This window comes from Xyrauchen texanus, chromosome 6 (assembly GCF_025860055.1).
Source record: "Xyrauchen texanus isolate HMW12.3.18 chromosome 6, RBS_HiC_50CHRs, whole genome shotgun sequence".
NCBI classification, from domain to species: Eukaryota; Metazoa; Chordata; class Actinopteri; order Cypriniformes; family Catostomidae; genus Xyrauchen; species Xyrauchen texanus.
In genome coordinates this window covers 5,699,678-5,719,630 of record NC_068281.1, presented here as the reverse complement: position 1 = coordinate 5,719,630, position 19,953 = coordinate 5,699,678, and the positions used below count along the sequence as shown (strand labels likewise).

Here is a 19,953-nt window from a genome sequence, read left to right as displayed (position 1 = left end):
CTTCGGGCCAGCATGCCGAGGCTGAGGCGGACACCAAGATGTCCGATATGCTTGCCCGGGCCGCCGCTAGCGTGGGGCTGGACTGGAAACCTCCGTCCTCCCCACAGCCATCACGGCTGGATGATTGGTTCCTGGGAACACCACGCCGCTCACAGCCACGCACACCCCCGGTCCCATTTTTCCCGGAAGTGCATGATGAACTGACGTCTCTCCACTCTTCATGCCACCCGCTCATCCGCTCTCGCTACTCTCGACGGCGGAGCGGCCTACAGGTACACGCTGATTCCCCAGGTGGATAGGGCTGTTGCGCTCCACCTGTGCCCCGGAAACCCGACCACCTGGCAGGGTCGCCCTGTGCTCCCCTCCAAGGCCTGTAGGATGTCGTCTACACTGACTGCTAAAGCCTACAGTGCCGCCGGACACGCCGCTTCTGCCCTGCACGCCACGGCCCTCCTGCAAGTCCACCAGGTCAAGGTGCTTAAAGATCTGCACGTGGGTAGCCCTGATCCCAATGTGCTGCAGGAACTGCGCTCAGGGCCACGAAGGTCACAGCGCAGTCACTCGGGCAGGCAATGGCCACACTCATGGTCCAGGAACATCATCAATGGCTGAACTTGGTCGAGATGCGTGAAACTGACAAGACTCGCTTTCTCAACGCCCCTGTCTCCCAGTTTGGCCTTTTCGGCGACACCGTTGAGGACTTTACCCAGCAGATCTCCACGGTGAAGAAACAGACGGAGCCGATCTCTCACATCCTGCCCCGCCGCAAGCCTGCCGCCATGGGCCATGCCCCGTCTGCTCGCCGAGGGCATCCCCATGCGAAGAAACACCAGGCTGCTCTGCCTCAACCTGGACCCAGCTCTCAGCCCACGCGTGGAGTGCCCCGCAGGAAGCAGACGTCCCCCGTCGCAAGGACCCACTCGTGGACCTAGAAGGCTCCCAGGTGTTCCTGAGACGGAAGACCCAGGGACTAAGATGTTAGCTCCGGAGCTGGTAAGCAGACCACTCCGTTCCCCAGTGGAGGGCCAGGAGGAGAATCCTTTGTTGAATTTATGGCTTTCACTTCCCAATCCGTCACGCTGGCTGGCCCAGACCATCCGACTCGGTTACGCAATTCAGTTTGCCAGGCCTCCGCCCCCTTCACGGGCATCCGCTTTACCGCAGTACATGGCAAGCATGCCAAATCCCTGCACGCGGAGATCGCTACCCTTTTACTCAAAAACGTGATAGAGCCTGTCCCTCCAACCGAAATGAAGAATGGTCTCTACAGCCCTTACATCATTGTACCCAAGAAAGGAGGCAGCTTACGACTGATCTTGGACTTGAGAGTTTTCAACAGGGCTTTGCCCAAACTCCCATTCAAAATGCTCACGCAAAACATCCATCTTAACTTGCGTCCAGCATCTAGATTGGTTCGCAGCGGTAAAACTGAAGAACGCGTACTTCCCCGTCTCAATATTGCCTCGACACCGACCTTTCCTTCGGTTCACGTTCGAAGACCAGGTGTATCAGTACAAGGTCCTCCCCTTCTACCAAATTTCCTACTACGCCCTTTAGAGACCAGGTAGTGAACCTGCAAGCGCTGCCCCGGGAGGAGGCAGACCCAGCCCCTTCGTTGCTGTGTCCGGTACGTGCTTTGCGTACCTACTTGGACCGCATGCAGAGCTTTAGATGTTATGAGCAGCTCTTTGTCTGCTTTGGCAGACAGCGGAAAGAGAATGCTGTCTCCAAACAGAGGCTTTCCCACTGGGTCGTGGATGCCATTTCATTGGCCTGTCACACCCAGGCCGTGCCCCCCACCCCCACCCCCCCTTGCGGGTCTGAGCACACTCAACAAGGAGTGTTGCATTGGCCATGAGTACCTCCCTGGCAGACATATGCAGAGCAGCGGGTTGGGCAACACCTAATACCTTTGCGAGATTTTACAATCTCCGGGTTGAGTCAGTATCGTCCCGTGTTTTCTCAGGTCCGAGCCTGTAGAACTCGGTGACATGCTGACGGACTGCCCGGTGGATCGCTTGCTCCTAGCGCCCTTTCTCTCGGCTGAGGTAAAACTGTGCGATACACAACGTCGAGAGAGCGACAGACGGGGAATGTCTAGGTTACGTATGTAACCTCCATTCTCTGATGGAGGAAATGAGACCTTGTGTCGTCGAGAATTCGCTGAGCCGGACCATTTCCGGCTCCTCAGAAAAATCTGATGAATGAATTTGACGTATTTCCTCACCTTTATACCCATATGTCTGGGGGCGGGGTATGCAAACACTGTCTGCCAACTTCTCATTGGCCTTTTTTCATAGATCAGAGGCATATTCGGCACTCAAGAGAGACCCCTAGTGTCGCTTCTTCGACACAACGTCTCGTTCCCTCCATCAGGGAATGGAGGTTACATACGTAACCTAGACGTTTTAGGCCAAAACAGAAGAAAGTAAATTATTGTGGAGGAGAATTTTATCTGCTCTATAATTCTTTACCCTGTGAAATGGATTGAAAATAAAAAGAGACTACTTTTGAAGCTTTTCAACTGTGGTTGTACCCAGAAATAGAGTTGACAGATCAAATGAAAGCTGTTTGGTAGTTCTAATAGTGAAACATTAATGGAGCAACAAATGGTCTCAAATATCTTTTTCCCAGCTGAAAGACCACTATTGGTTTCTGAACAGGACCTTACGTTTGGTGTATGTGCTTGTTTGCCTTTTCATTGGGTTTCTCCAAAATCATTTGTTTTCCAGCATTCCAATGAGTCGACTGCTGCTTCATGTGATTCATCTCTGATTTCCCTGGAATAAGTGTCTAATTTAATCTGAAAAGAGAGGGATCATGCATTGTGTAAGATTTTTTAAGACAAAATTACTCACAGATATTAGCTTTCAAGAAAAGGAGGACACAAGTGAAAGGAGTTGACACAGGTTGGTCACTGAGGATCTTTTTAAAAAAATATGCAACCTGTCATGTGCCTGTGACTTGTGGCTTCTACTATGTAAATAAACCCCTTTTGAATGGAACCTGACTGTTTGAATCCTATCCTGTGTTCTGACCGACACGCCAGGAGGCGAATGGATAATTAGGAACCTCCTTTGTATACCGCCTTTGTTCCTTCCCCAAACTATCAAACAGTATTAGTTGAATTGGTGTCCATAAATTAAACCACAAAAATGCACAGATTTTCCCAAAATAATGTAGTTGTCTTCTCTGTTAAATTTATAAGTGAAATGTACCCACTATTTTTGATACAATGCAAAGCCATAATTTCAAATATAAAATATCCGATCAAATTTACATCAAATTTACATGACACGTGAATAACTTTTTACATACATGTTCACCTTTTAGACATCATATAAAGATTTTCTTCAAATGTTACGTGTGTGTATTTTCTTGAATTGAAATACACGGAGGGCAAAATATATTTTTAAATGCTTTTAAAATATGTATTTTTTATTTTTTTTAAATGCCCAAAAAATGCATTTGTAGAAAATATATTTATGTAAATGTATTTTGACAAATATTTTAGAAAATATATTTTTTGGCCATTTTTTGTATATTTTGAAAAAACCTCTACAATAGTTTTGGGCAAATGAGGACAGAAATTAGATTGATAAAGTCCGCCCATAGAATATTAAGATTAAAATTACCAACTGATTACCAACACACAACTAAAAAGTGTTATGTGATACTACTTCAAAAAAGTATGGTAACATTATTACATGTAATATTTTAAGAATTTTTCAATCCTTGTTTTTAAAACGAAATCTCCTTAATGAAATCATGTGAAGTCACCCAAAATAGTTCATATTTAATCCTTGTTTTTTTTATTAAATCACAATAATTAAATCTAACATGCTTTTTATTTTTCTAATGATATTAAGCTAATTTAGTCATTTTTATAAGCTCAAAAATTATAAAAGTGCCATTTCACCACCTTAAAACATTTGAAATTATTTTTACATGATGTGTTTTTTTTAAGGATTTATCAATTTACAGTGAGGAAAATAAGTATTTGAACACCCTGCTATTTTGCAAGTTCTCCCACTTAGAAATCATGGAGGGGTCTGAAATTGTCATCGTAGGTGCATGTCCACTGTGAGAGACATAATCTAAAAAAAAAATCCAGAAATCACAATGTATGATTTTTTAACTATTTATTTGTATGATACAGCTGCAAATAAGTATTTGAACACCTGAGAAAATCAATGTTAATATTTGGTACAGTAGCCTTTGTTTGCAATTACAGAGGTCAAACGTTTCCTGTAGTTTTTCACCAGGTTTGCACACACTGCAGGAGGGATTTTGGCCCACTCCTCCACACAGATCTTCTCTAGATCAGTCAGGTTTCTGGGCTGTCGCTGAGAAACACGGAGTTTGAGCTCCCTCCAAAGATTCTCTATTGGGTTTAGGTCTGGAGACTGGCTAGGCCACGCCAGAACCTTGATATGCTTCTTACAGAGCCACTCCTTGGTTATCCTGGCTGTGTGCTTTGGGTCATTGTCATGTTGGAAGACCCAGCCTCGACCCATCTTCAATGCTCTAACTGAGGGAAGGAGGTTGTTCCCCAAAATCTCGCAATACATGGCCCCGGTCATCCTCTCCTTAATACAGTGCAGTCAGCCCTGTCCCATGTGCAGAAAAACACCCCCTAAAGCATGATGCTACCACCCCATGCTTCACAGTAGGGATGGTGTTCTTGGGATGGTACTCATCATTCTTCTTCCTCCAAACACGGTTAGTGGAATTATGACCAAAAAGTTATATTTTGGTCTCATCTGACCACATGACTTTCTCCCATGACTCCTCTGGATCATCCAAATGGTCATTGGCAAACTTAAGACGGGCCTTGACATGTGCTGGTTTAAGCAGGGGAACCTTCCGTGCCATGCATGATTTCAAAGCATGACGTCTTAGTGTATTACCAACAGTAACCTTGGAAACGGTGGTCCCAGCTCTTTTCAGGTCATTGACCAGCTCCTCCCCTGTAGTTCTGGGCTGATTTCTCACCTTTCTTAGGATCATTGAGACCCCACGAGGTGAGATCTTGCATGGAGCCCCAGTCCGAGGGAGATTGACAGTCATGTTTAGCTTCTTCCATTTTCTAATGATTGCTCCAACAGTGGACCTTTTTTCACCAAGCTGCTTGGCAATTTCCCGTAGCCCTTTCCAGCCTTGTGGAGGTGTACAATTTTGTCTCTAGTGTCTTTGGACAGCTCTTTGGTCTTGGCCATGTTAGTAGTTGGATTCTTACTGATTGTATGGGGTGGACAGGTGTCTTTATGCAGCTAACGACCTCAAACAGGTGCATCTAATTTAGGATAATAAATGGAGTGGAGGTGGACATTTTAAAGGCAGACTAACAGGTCTTTGAGGGTCAGAATTCTAGCTGATAGACAGGTGTTCAAATACTTATTTGCAGCTGTATCATACAAAAAATAGTTAAAAAATCATATATTGTGATTTCTGGATTTTTTTTTTTTAGATTATGTCTCTCACAGTGGACATGCACCTACGATGACAATTTCAGACCCCTCCATGATTTCCAAGTGGGAGAACTTGCAAAATAGCAGGGTGTTCAAATACTTATTTTCCTCACTGTATATTTTAAATATTATTCCCACTTGAAGCGTTTATACTGTATATGAATTCAGATATATTTAGCCAGATCAATAACTTGTACAATAACCCACGGTTAAGAGCTGTATTTATTCAAACAATAAGCAGTGTTTAATTTTTGATTGCACTAAACAAACTGTTTTAGAAAAAAGAAAGGAAAAGGAATACATAGTTTAATTAAATGTAATGAATTTAAATTAAATGAAAAATAACAAATGTCAAATTACTGTCACATTTGTGTTGTAGAATAAAAGCACCATTTAATAAAAAATAAAATGAACGTTGTTTACAAAGGTTGTTGTCACATTTGTGTTGTAGACAAAGTCTTATGGCAAGCCTGCTCTAAAAGGTATAGTTAACCCAAAAATGAAAAATCTCTCATCATTGACACCCTCATGTAATCCCAGATGTGTGTGTCTTTCTTCTGCAGAATACAAAAAGATTTTAAGGAAATCTAAGCTCTGTAAGTCCATACAATGCAAGTAATAGGTGACCAAAACTTTGAAGATTCTAAAAGCATAAAGACAGCCTAAAATTAATCCATATGACATAGTAGTTTAATTCATATTTTAAGAGATCCTTTCAGTTTGGGGTGAGAAAACATCAAAATCGAACTCATTTTTATATGAATCATGACATCGGTCTTATTGGCGATCATGAGCAAGGAGTTTTATTTTAGTCTGTCCTTACGCAAAACCGATTAGAAAGCTTCAGAAGTATTTTTTAATGAATGTATCATATTTAAAAGGTATTAAAATACTGGAGTGTAATTTTAAAATGTTTTAATGGATAAACAACTAGAGTCTTATGAATTACTTTTGATGTGTTTGTGCTTTTTTGAGCATTGCATGATTTACTTGTTGTATGAAACTACAGAGGTGAGATCTGTGATTTGTGTTCTGCAGAAGAAAGAAAGTCATACACATCTGGGAAGGCACATGTGTGAGTACATTATGAGAGACGTTTCATTTTTTTGGGGAACTGTCCCTTTAGGTTGTAAAAAATGCTAATAGAACTTTTCAAAAAGAACACAGCCATGATATAAAGCTGCCAGACATTAAAGACAAGGCAAAATCCTTAAACCTTTAAATGTTTCCCAAAAACAAAAATGCCATACATGACGCTTGGCTAACTGGACTGGATTATACCCACACTTGCTGATAAATGTGTAACATTCTCAAAAGAAAATGTCTCGTTTTTGTGGGAAAAAAATCTATTCACGAATAAAACTTGGTAATAAACAAACAACTTGTCTTGCAAATCCAATGAAAATTATGCTTGCTATAATATATTGTTGAACTTCAAGAACATATCCTTCTATTCAGTGCATTCTGGACCAAAACCTGTAGACAAACAAAGAAAAGGCTTTGCTTTTAAAACTCTATAAAAGAAGTTTGTTTTTAAGTGCTTGCACTTTGGTGGAGAACTTGCACACATCCAGTTCTAACAAGATCTTCTGAAAGGCCTCAAACGTATACCTCAGTTGTTTAGGATAGCTGAGGTTTAGGGCATATGTGAGTCCCAGAAGAATCGCACAGGCTTTAGCCATATTTTCCTGGACCCCCTCCAAGATGATGCTGAAGTCCTCCTGCTTGTGCTAACAGTAATTTTCATTATGTGCTGCAGGAGATCTTGCTGAACATCTGTATTAGAGCACTAAGTATTTTGTTATGTTCAAATTGTATCTCATTTTAATAATGATCAAGTAATTTGTGCCGTTACATAATGATCACGTAATTTGTGCCGTTACATATATGATCACGTAATTTGTGCCGTTACATATATGATCACGTAATTTGTGCCGTTACATATATGATCACGTAATTTGTGCCGTTACATATATGATCACGTAATTTGTGCCGTTACATATATGATCACGTAATTTGTGCCGCTACATAATGATCACGTAATTTGTGCCGTTACATATATGATCACGTAATTTGTGCCGCTACATATATGATCACGTAATTTGTGCCGTTACATATATGATCACGTAATTTGTGCCGTTACATATATGATCACGTAATTTGTGCCGTTACATATATGATCACGTAATTTGTGCCGTTGCATAATGATCGCGGAATTTGTGCCGTTACATATATGATCACGTAATTTGTGCCGTTACATAATGATCACGTAATTTGTGCCGTTACATATATGATCACGTAATTTGTGCCGTTACATAATGATCACGTAATTTGTGCCGTTACATATATGATCACGTAATTTGGCCAGCTGGGCAGAGGGGTCTTGTCCACTTTCTTACACCATTATCGTTTGGATGAGCTTGTGAAAGGACTTGGAAGGGAAAAAAGTAAGATTATTTGTGCTAAAATTATATATTGTGTTTTATTAACGCATCCTGTTTGCTAAGCGAATGTTAAACTTTGTCTTTCTTACTCCATTATCGTTTGGCTGAGCTTGTGAAAGGACTTTGAACAGAAAAAATTTAAATTATATGCGCTAAAGATATATAATGCATACTATTTCAATTAAAATTCAGTTTGTTGAAATAAAACTGTTTATAATTGTAGAGTGACTTTGTTGTGTTTGCCAACTTGATACATTTTGTTTAAAAACACATTTTCACCGTTTTGTTAAAGACATTTTTTAGCGCTACAGCTAAAATGAAATATTGTGTTTAGTAAAAAATAACCCACGTTTTGTTTAAAACACATTTTCTCCTCTGGAAAATGTAAAATAACACTTTTGGCCTTGTTAACCATTTTTTCATCATTTTAAAATGAACATCGGAAGCAAAGGTCAAATGTACAAGTGTTTGGCCATAAATCATTTGTGCATTTTATTTGCTACTCTCAAGCTTCTATGATATTATTTGCAGAGAAATGCGTGTGTGCCTCACTGTAAATGTGTGGGAGTTAATTGCATGTTTTATCATCTGGCTTAGAAAAGTGACAACTTTGTGAAAAGTAATTGCCAATTAATATTTCAAATTTGCCAATGGAGTAAGAAAAATACATTTCATTCAATAGGCTATGAATGCAAAATAAATAAATATTAATAATCTGTACAACTGATGTTTAGAAATTTCAAGACAAAAACAAAGCCATTTTAGTAGTGTGTGCAGTGACATTGTTACCTGAAAAGGTCCCTTCATTTCCCCCTAAACAGACTGCACAACAAATTATTTTTAGGCTTGACTTACGATGGCCTGAGCCCCATGCAGTAACATTGTTTGTAGGTTTGGACAGTCTTGTTCATATCTGGACCTTTGAAAACTTTTAGAAATCTTCAATAGAGGGTGTGTGTTATTGCAAGACCCTGATGATCCACTGATAAATGATGCAGCTTTATGAGGTGGTTGATTATGACATCAAGACATTGTAAACATTTCTCAGTTTTCCATATAAATATCCCTTGAACCTGCAGACACAGACCGATTCCAGCAAACTCTCAGGTAGTGTCACCAAACGAATGCTTCAAATGCACATTTTTGCTGAATTTCTGATGGTATAACATATTTAGACTCATATTTAATTATGTGTGTTGTCTAATAATTCTACTTTTAATATAATTCTGTTTTTCAGTTGTGAAGTAGTCCTGGTTTGGGGTTTCATCATTATACTCAATGGCAGTCTGGATTGTCTACCTGTCTCTCTGCCTTCTCTTTTCGATGAGTGGTGCAGGTAAAAGCAATATAACAATAATAGGCTTTAAGGAATTACTTTATTTTTGTTTGAATCATTAATTACCTTGTAATAATATTAATATTTATAATAAGAAAATATTTTATTATATATTTTAAAACTATTAAAAGGCAAAACAATGAAAGCCTGTTTTACACTGTATGTTTAATATCCTTCTTATTATTATTTTGATAACACTACAATAAGGTTGTATTTGTTAACATTAGTTAATGCCTTAGTTAACATTAGTTAATGCCTTAGTTAACATTAGTTAATGCATTAGTTAACATTAGTTAATGCCTTAGTTAACATTAGTTAATACATTAGTTAACATTAGTTAACATTAGTTAATGCCTTAGTTAACATTAGTTAATGCCTTAGTTAACATTAGTTAATGCATTAGTTAACATTAGTTAATGCCTTAGTTAACATTAGTTAATGCATTAGTTAACATTAGTTAATGCATTAGTTAACATTAGTTAATGCATTAGTTAACATTAGTTAATGCATTAGTTAACATTAGTTAATGTATTAGTTAACATTAGTTAATGTATTAGTTAACATTAGTTAATGTATTAGTTAACATTAGTTAATGTATTAGTTAACATTAGTTAATGCATTAGTTAACATTAGTTAATGTATTAGTTAACATTAGTTAATGTATTAGTTAACATTAGTTAATGTATTAGTTAACATTAGTTAATGTATTAGTTAACATTAGTTAATGTATTAGTTAACATTAGTTAATGCATTAGTTAACATTAGTTAATGCCTTAGTTAACATTAGTTAATGCATTAGTTAACATTAGTTAATGCCTTAGTTAACATGAACAACAATAATCAACACTTATTTTCAGCATGTATTAATCTTGTCTTATGTAATAGATATTTCGTTTATATGAACTAAGGAACAGCACCTCTTTACAATGTTTATTAATGTTCATTTTTACAAAAGTCTATAATAATATATAGTGTATTCAGTACTACTAACACATTTCTTAACATTGAAAAGTGTCTAATATGATTCATTCTGGAGGAGAAAAGTTGGAGAGATATTGAAAGAATTGGCACATGTGTTCCTGTGTGATATATTTATATATATAATGGAGTTTTGTGAACCTTATTGTAAAGTGAAAACCCTTTGATTATCATCAATTAATGCGTTACTAATGTTTGTTTACTCTTAATTAATGATATAATTATTAATTAAACTATCGATTCACTATTGAATCAACAATCAATATCACATACAACTCTGAGAACATTTTTCTGCACTGTTGGGCATATATATATATATATATATATATATATAATGTATATACAGTAAATATAACGTAGTCTATATTATTAACATTAAACAAGACACTTAAATAATGTAAAGACGTGTTATTTTTTGTTAGTTGATGTTAATTCATGCATTGAATAATGTTAACTTAAACACCTTTTTAATGTTAAGAAATGTCTTATATGCATCAGTTAACATTAACAAAGATTAATAAATGCTGTAAATAAATGTTGTTCATAGTTAGTTCATTAACTGTTAACAAATGCAACCTTACTGTTAAATGTTACCATTATTATTATTATTATTATTATTAGAAGTAGTAATACTAGTAGTAATAATGTTATTTTCTTATTTAAGAGGAAATTCAGCATCAGAGAGCAGCCAGAAACACACTCTGTAACAGTAAGACTTTGGTACTCTTAATATCTATTTATTTAATCCCACAATAGTTTATTTAACAATAATAAAAAATATCAACAAAATCTCTTAACAGATTGTCCAGCTGGGTGGGCTGAATATGGATGTAGATGCTTCAAGTTTTTCAGCCCTTCAGTCACCTGGATTGTAACATTAAATTTCTCTCCTCAGAAAACCTGTTTGACTTATGGTAGTAACCTTGCTTCTGTCCACAACCCTGATGAGTACATTTTTATACAGAACATGAGCCGACGCCTGACTCATTCTTCAACAAGAACCTGGTTAGGAGGCCATGATGCAGTTTCTGTATGTATTATTTTATTCATGTTGCTTGTGCTATTGGGCAGTTTATAGAGATAAAACACAGAAAAAAAGCAAAATTTCCACCCAAAATTCTCATTATTGATTTGTCTGGAGACATTTTACTTTTGCTTCTTTATTCTCAATAGTGACACTCATTATATTCCCATTAATATAATAATACAATTATTATTTTTTTATTTCAATCTGAATAAATTAAAGTCTAAACTACCAAAATACAATTATGATCTATAAATACTTCACAATTATTCACATTGCAGTAATAAGAATTGAGGGGAGAAAGAGAGAAATGACATACAAGATTATGTAGGGCCCTATGAAAACCATTTTATTATTTTCAAAATTCCATTTGATTTGTTTTTTTTCTGATTCCATAATAGACAAATTAATCAAATTTTATTGTTAAAAGTGTGTCTAAACAAGTGAATTACTTTGATCTTAAATTAAATTAAAATGCAACACAACGTACATTGGAGATTTGTCAAATGAAGTGCTGCACAACAGAGCATCACATATTGCTTAAATATATTATTCTGTTGATATTTATTATTATTATAATTATCATCATCATCATCATTACTATTATTACAGTGAATATTACATAAGCATACAGTAATGAAATATTTATGTTATTTTTCCATTTAAATCAAGTTTTTATTTTGGTGTAAAACTGAGTGAACCTCTAACAGTTTCTGAGCGTCTTTGAAGGTAGCTTCTCATGATGAGTGGCAGACTGCACACATTCACTTTGTACCACACAGCACAAGCAGCCCGTCATTTAAAGGAATAGTTTACCCAAAAATTGTATTCTCTCATCATTTACTCGCCCTCATGCCATCCCAGATGTGTATGACTTTCTTTCTTCTGCTGAACACAAATTAAGATTTTTTTAAAGAATATTTCAGCTCTGTAGGTGTATTCAATGCAAGTGAATAGTGACCAGAACTTTGAAGCTCAAAAAAGCACATAAGGGCTGCATAATTTAAGTCCTTTTATACTTTAATCTCCACTTCCAGGAGAATTAAAAGTAAAATAAATACTTAAATACTGATCTGTTTCTCAACCAAACCTATCATATCACTTCTGAAGACATCGATTAAGCATTGGGGCATTGAAGAAAGCAATGTGCTGAAACGTCTGCTCCCTTTGTTGGTATGACTCTTTAACTCACTTTGCAAATTTATTTAGGATGCAAATTTAATAAAGTTATATCTTTTTGCTAGACGCTTTTTAGTCTGTTTGACAATCAGTTAGAAACTTTAGATATTTGAAGACATGGATTAAATCCTGGAATCTTATGAATTACTTTTATGCTGCCTTTATGTGGTATTTGCCTTCAAAGTTCAGGTCACCCTTCAATTGTATTGAATGGACCAACAGAGCTGAAATATTTTTCTAAAAATCTTTGTGTTCTGTAGAAGAAAGAAAGTATTACGCATCTGGGATGACATGAGGGTGAGCAAATGACCTGATAAAGTGTTGGACATTGGGTTTGACGGACGTGGTTCGAGTTCACCCAAAGACACTCGAAAAGTGAAAGTGCCACAGAAGCGACACAAAAAGTGTCTTTTGTTATTATTTCTAATTTGCATTTTCAAACACTATCGTTTGGGTTTGGTGTTGGATATCTGTTTTGTAAAACTTTCTTTTATCTTTCTGGACACTATTTAGGATAAAGGTTTAGGTTAGAGAGGTAAGTTTAACTAAAATTCACTTTAAAAACCTTGTCTGATTACAACATCATTTCGCTCGTTTGTTGCTGGATATTTAACTTGAAAACTGCAGTCAAATGTGTAATGAAGCACGTCACGAGACCAGGCTGACATTTTCTTTCAATTGATTTTGGGGTGCTCTTATGTGTTTCTGATCCTCATAGTAAGTTTAATACACCTGTGGGAATGAACATGTATTAGAGATACACCATGAAAGCATGTGATCCTAAATGCTTTTATATTCACAGGAGAAATCATGGCTTTGGAGTAATGGTAAACCAATGAATTACCAACTTTGGGCCCCTGGACAACCCGATAATCATAGACGTCGTGAGCACTGCAGTGAGATGAATTATAAAGGTAACTACTTTGAAGTTGAAATTATAAAATTAAATTGTACTAAAAACTGTAATAGTACGGGTAGAAAAATAAGAGGGCTTGGTGATGTCAGTCAAAAGGGAAGTTTGTTTCAGAGGCAGTGGATTTATTTTGATTAAATATCATCTTTGGAATAATGTGCATGTATTGTTATTTTATTGTTAACAGGAAAACAATGTGTATTAAGATCCAGTAATAGAGTGAATTTAGATTTTATGTTGACTTTAAAGTCAATCTAGAGTCAATATAACAACCTTGAGGGGTTACTTTGGCAATTGATACTGACATAAAACAAGCCTGGTCAGGATTTATTTGACTGATTTGGGATTTGGGAGTGTTGTCATCATACATGTAAACATTATATATTAATATTTCTCCATTCACCTTCTTATGTAATTATAAGCATCATGAAGCTTCACAATATTTACATGATTAAAAAAAATATTCTTTCTTTCTTTTATCAGATACAAGAAACTGGAATGATTTGAACTGTTTTGAGAAGTTCCCTTTTGTGTGTGGCATAAACTGAACATCAGCCTCACCTTTTGTCTCACTTTAAATGTTACACCATTTAAATGTTAACTGTTCAGAGGAGCTCAATAAATGTCAAGCAAATCGCATAAAGTTTTTTCTTCTTCTTCTGAGAATCTGTCTTGCAGCACAAATAAGTCAGGCAGTCTTGTTGCTTCAACCTGCAAGTAAGATCGCCAAATATCTCATGGCTATCTATCAAGCAGTGGTAACAGTCACTGCAAAACAGAAAGAAAAAAACCTAATTACTTTGTCTGGTTTTCAAGTAAAAATATCTAAACATTTTTAAAACTGGCAAAATTGCACAAGATATTTCTCGTTTTCAAATAAATCTATCTAACTATATTTAATGAAGTTTATGCTTAAAACAAGAAAAAACGATTTTCCAGTTGGCAGGGTTGTGGAGTAACGGGATTACTTATTTAAAATACAAAATATAAGTAACTGTAATCATTTAAAGTTACAATTTAAATCATTGTTAATTAGAATACAGTTACATTCAAAAAGTATTTTGATTACTGAACAGATTACTTTGCATTTTATTGTCATTTGTTTCATTTAATATGAATTCAGTCCTTTCAGATGGAAAACATTTATACATATAAATGATGTGATCCAAAATGCATTTGAACAGCGGTGAAACACTTTCTTATGATGTGTTACATTCATACGAGCAGAAGTAATTTTGAAGTAAGTTTGGAGCAGAAGAAATAGAAATAAACCTTGTGTAAATTGTCAGCTTTACACTAAGCTTAAATGATATTTCTAGCCATTTTACATGCACATGATACCAGACACAATCATATTTTTTTCATCAAGAAAATTCACGTTAGATCACAATTTCTTTTTTCTATTGTACTATGATAAACTGAATTATGAATGTTATTCAATATGTTACAAATTTAATCATTCATTTATTGATTTAATGATAATTTACTCAGTTTGATAATCAAGGTGCAGAACAATGGAAAAATACAGCTTAGAGATTCACAGTCTCTCTCTGTGTCTCCTTGTAAGGCCGTTTCTGTGAATGCTTTTAATAGAATAGAATCAGATAATGCATGATTTGATACAGACAATATGTGGAATACGGAGTATTGGGATGAATCAGGATGCAAGCATCAGGAGGAATAGGGAGTCTCAAGGATAATAAAAACACCTGTGGCAGCACATACACTTCTCCATCTCGCAGGGATGTGTTGTGTGTGTGTGTGTGACCAATAACTATGGACCTGTCGCACTGACGTCTGTGGTCATGAAGTCATTTGAGAGACTGGTGTTGACCCACCTGAAGGACATCTCTGAACCCTTTCTGGATCCCCTTCAATTTGCTTATAAAGCAAACAGGTCTGTGGATGATGCTGTCAATATGGGACTGCAGTACATACTTCAACATCTAGACAGACCAGGAACTTATGCAAGAATACTATTTGTTGACTTCAGTTTAGCTGTTCCCAGCTTTATCTGTCAGTGGATCACCAGCTTTCTGACAGACAGGCAGCAGCTTGTGAGGCAGGGAAAATTCACCTCCAGCGCATGTACAATCAGCAGCGCTGGTGCCCCACAGGGATGTGTGCTCTCCCTACTATTCTTCTTCCTCTATAATGACTGCACCCCCAAGAACCCCTCTGTCAAGCTCCTGAAGTTTGCAGATGACACTACAGTCATTGGCCTCATCCAAGATAATGATGAGTCTACATCACTGATCTATATATAACTGGATCGCTCATGACGTCACAAAAGTGAAGCTACTGCGCCACCATCTTGGTATTCCCTAACATTCTGTATTCATATGGGTCTCAATGGGAAATCATCTGTTTGGTGAGTAATTTTTACCTATCTAGTCACTTTAAAAAAAAATGTAAGTCTGCATATACTGCAATCTTCCTAAATATGTAATTAATTATTTATTTGGACTGTCATCCCCCCCCAGGAAAGTAAATGTGAGCAAAAGAGCTTGTTTTGGTCACCATCGACGTTCATTATATGGACAAAAACATTCTTTATAATTTAATTTTTTGTGTTCCACAGAAAAAGTCATACAGGTTTGGAAGGACATGAGGTTGAGGTAATAGCTGTGCGTAAGGTCTTACATAAGTTGGGGTATATAGTTCAAGGCTTCGTAACTACTAGTTAGTTTGTAACTAAGTCGGTGCATAATTTGGTTGCACCAACTGTTCTTAAGGCAAGTCTTAACTAGTAAGTCGTAAACTCTCCGTAAAGTGATGCTTAGTTGCATAATATGACGTTTACCTGCATTGATCCAATAAGCAGCTTTCATATTTGTACACAGAAGTATTAAAAAGCTCTGAACTTCAATTTGATTTTGTTACGGTTGATTTTCAAACCTTGTTTGCTCACGTAACCGTCACTGCGGACGTCACAAGAGCAGCTCTCTTGAGAGACATATTTTGATAATTAAAATATTATTTTAATTATTTAAAATGTTATACTTTAATATTTGACTGTCATTCATATGTTTTTGAAGCCTGAAAAGGAAATCATACCCTTTTTTTTTTATATGACCCAAGCTAAATTTGTATTAATGACTTAGTGAGTTTGTATGGTAATTAATCATCATATTCATGAAACACCTAAAACAGGCAATTAATTGTCAGCCAAATCTCACAATCGTGACCTCTAATATTCATTATTAGTTTAATAAGAATTAATTACCTTGTGAATTGTTTTGTTAAAAATGTGTATGAAATTAAAAAAAGTGACAACAGCTTGTATCATTATTAAAAATGCGATTTCATGTCGTCATATAAATCGATAAAATGTGAAATTTGTACATTTTTAAAAAGCTAAAATGATATTAAAATCATAAAAGGAAAATCTAAATAAAAATTGCAATATACTATATTGCGTGAATATATATATATGAAGTGTCCCCCCTCAGTTTGCTTAATATATTTTGTTAGTTATATTATGCTTACACGTTGTCAAAACTCTGGCGAGTAAAAACAAAAATGTATTAGCCAATGACGCTTCTTTCTCCAACATGATCGTAGAGGGTTTAATGGGTCTACTTAAATGTACTAAAACTGCAAAATGCTGCATTTTAAATAATATTATTACATGCGGATTAATGCCGACAGCACAAAATCTACTGATAAAACTAAAATTGCCAATCAGAATTGAGTAATTACAAATGGTAAATGGTCTGCACTTATATAGCGCCTTTTTAACCTTAACTGTATTCAAAGCACTTTACACTGTGACTCATTCACACACACATTCATACATGCAAGGCACTAGCCTAAAATTGGGAGCAACTTGGGGTTCAGTGTCTTGCCCAAGGACACTTTGGCATGTGGAGTCATGTGGGCTGAGATTCAAACCACCAAATCTGCAATTAGTGGCCAACCCGCTCAACCAACTGAGCCACAGCCACAATTACAATGATTTGTATTTTGTGTGGCCAAATGAGAAATGGGGGGTTCGGTTCACTGGGGTTGCAGCCTTCTTTTTTTTGTCCTTTGCTGATCACATGCCTGTGTGTTGAAACTTGACACTGCGTCCGAAATCGCATACTGTTTGAGTAGGTACTACATTTGTATTTGAATTTTATTTTAAAAAAAATCCAAATACTATCAATTCGGACATACTACCATGTTGGCATACTGTTTTTCGAATACTGTATAGTCGAGAAGTATTTGGTTTTGGATACAGAGTTGGTGAAAGGAAAATTTACTAGAAAAATTCAGTTAAAGGGTTAGTTCAACCAAAAAATGAAAACAATTTCATAATTTACTCACCCTCATGTTGTTCCAAACCTGTAAGACTTTAGTTCATCTGCGAAAACACAAATTATTTTTTATGAATTAACTTTTTGAAGCATTAAATTGGCGTGGACTGTCAATGGAGGGACAGAAATCTCTCAAATTTCATTAAAATATCTTAATTTGTGTTTCGAAGATGAACGAAAGTTTTATGGGTTTGGAACAACATGAGGATGAGTAATTAATGACAGAATTTTCATTTTTGGGTGAACCATCCCTTTCAAATATAGCTGTGATTTTTGTCTCTTACAGTGGCAGTGAAGAAGTTTACCAATGTGTCCAGAGGAGCTTGAAGTGAATTCTAAGATGGGGGAACTGAGATGCTTGAGAAAAAAAAGTAAATTTATGTTCCTTGCTTGATTTTTATCACAGCACAGATTCACAGTTGTTTACATACATGTTCACGTTTTAGACATCATATAAAGATTTTCTTCAAATGTTACATGTGTGTATTTTCTTGTATTGAAATATACGGAGGGCAAAATATATTTTTAAATGCTTTTAAAATATATTTTAAAAAATGCCCAAAAATTTTATTTGTAGAAAATGTATTTATGTAAATGTATTTTGACAAATATTTTAGCAAATATATTTTTGGGCCATTTTTTTATATTTTGAAAAAACCTCTACAATAGTTTTGGGCAAATGAGGACAGAAATTAGATTGATAAAGTCCGCCCATAGAATATTAATTAAGATGATGCCGAAGTCCTCCCTTGTGATCAGAGGCGGCGGCAGCCGATTTTGCCGGGGCTTCAGCCCCGAATGATTTGAGTGTAGCCCCGAATGTATTTTGAAAAGTTGACTGACAAATATGAAACTGGACAATAGCCTATGTAAACCTCCGAAATCATAAGTTGCCTTATTTCATTGTGCTTTGGCTTTGCACATACTGCATACAGCCTGTAAAAATAGACAAAGGCATAATCTGGCCTATAGAATAAGTTTCTTTGCTGTCGGTAGCCTATGGGCTACTCCGTTTCTTCCTATCTGTTGAATATGCAGCAGGTAGGGGAGGAGCTTGCACAGTCCTTGACATCAACTAACGTTACTTAGTGGCGAGTTAACGGCAATTAGCAGGAAAGACAGCAAAAATTAAGCAAATGAGGCTTTGGGGATTTCTCCGAAAGAAGTCAGTGGGTAAGAATTCACATTTGTTTTTGTCCTTAAAGTCTGAAGATCATCATCTGGCTGGCTTTCACCCACAGTAGGCTAAACCTCCACTACCGACTGTCATTACATGTTGTAGCCTCCATGTAGAGACTGACGCATCTTGGTTGCTCCTCGTTAGCGCATTCGACTCTCATGCCGGAGTCCGCGGTTTGAGTCCCGTTCGGAGTGTGCTTTTCTTGTTTATCAGGTGTTGTTTTCTCTAAGGATAACCAATGAGCATTAGCATTAAATGTATGTGTGACTTGTTTTGTGATATTAGTTTGTAGGAAATATACACTTTGATTTGATTAAATGGTTTTGTTGAGAGTAGCAAAGATGAGCAACAGACTGAGGAGCAGCAGCAGCAGCTGTGCCAGAATCAGGCATGGAAACTGCTAACAATTAATCAGTCACTTTAACATTGTTTATCCCAATGCTCCTAATGATCCTAATGAAAGTATTTTGACAGATTACATACAGTTCGATGCCATGGTGGGTCAATGAACTTAGACTAAAGTCATTCATGTATTGCTTTAACTTAGGATCTTATACATCATTTTGACTATTTATGTCAAAAAATATAAATGATTAATATTCAATATTTTTTTACCTCACTTTACTCACTATAATATAACTCTTTTGTGATGACTTTATGTTAATGTACATGAAAATTCAAGACTCATGATAGATCTTAGGGCAATCCCACTGATGCTCTCTTCCCAATACATTTTCTTCAATGGTATTGGTTTACAATTTGAAATATGTAGCTCTTGATGAATTAGTTGTTTGAAGCTGAATTGCAATAAGTTATGTGCTGTATCTGTTCTTTTGCATCACAGATGATTCAGGGAGGAGAGCAGGGGAGATTCTAGGGTCAGAGCTTTAGGAGTGCTGAGCACCCAATGAGCCCCACTGCCACCACCCACCCTCTTTTCACACAAAAACAAAAAATATGTCTATTGAAAAATAACTTTATCCTTTTAACATTGGTTCAACTAACTCCAAAATCCAGATTTTTTTTCTTTTTTTTTTTTGAGTCCTTTTCAGAGCACCAGCTTAATTGTGAGAGTTCACACAGACAGCCCCCTGTAACAAACACAAAACCTTCTTCACTCAGCTGGT

At 36.4% G+C, this 19,953-nt stretch overlaps 1 protein-coding gene across 3 annotated transcripts in view; it reads left to right on the top strand.

The window, feature by feature from the left end:
• The window catches only part of LOC127645095 (galactose-specific lectin nattectin-like), a 119,936-nt gene that overhangs the window by 63,413 nt on the left and 36,570 nt on the right, over positions 1-19,953 (top strand). The window contains exon 1 of one of the 3 annotated variants that reach the window (XM_052128625.1): positions 9,000-9,022. The exons of 1 other annotated variant lie outside the window; for it this stretch is intronic. The gene's annotated coding sequence lies outside the window, so the exon portion shown is untranslated. Of the gene's footprint in view, positions 1-8,999; positions 9,023-9,052; positions 9,076-19,953 lie in introns of those variants that run through there. One more of the 3 variants, XM_052128623.1, reaches the window with a different exon arrangement.